This window comes from Nestor notabilis, unplaced genomic scaffold (genome assembly GCF_000696875.1).
Source record: "Nestor notabilis isolate BGI_N333 unplaced genomic scaffold, ASM69687v1 scaffold19860, whole genome shotgun sequence".
Taxonomy (NCBI): Eukaryota; Metazoa; Chordata; class Aves; order Psittaciformes; family Psittacidae; genus Nestor; species Nestor notabilis.
Genome location: NW_009910910.1, coordinates 1,955 through 2,352, shown reverse-complemented (window position 1 = coordinate 2,352; position 398 = coordinate 1,955).

Sequence of the window (398 nt, the reverse complement as noted above, 5' to 3'; positions counted from 1 at the left end):
GGGTGCTTTCCCATCCTGTCTGTGTAATGATCTCCACACTGAGGGGTCGGACGGACGGCAGCCGACCCTCATTGTTCTTGGTCAAATACTGGGTGTTGTGAAGGGGGGGAGTGGAGGTTAGTGCCTGTGTGCAGCCTGGTACCTTCCATGGCTGCAGCGTTGGGGCTGGTTTTGAGTTCCTGGCTGAACCTGAAGGCCCAGCTTTGAGAGGAGGGGTTGCCAAGTTGTGTCTTGTATTCTCACCTCAGCAGCCGAGGGGCTCGTTGTTAGAGACTGGCGTCAATTGAGATTTGCTTTTTGGATTGTTGCCTTGGAAATGGGTTCTGCAGGAAGCATTTTCATATAAAACACTCCTATTGTGAGCTCGGGTGTCCACCGGGCACGGATCCTGCGTGGAG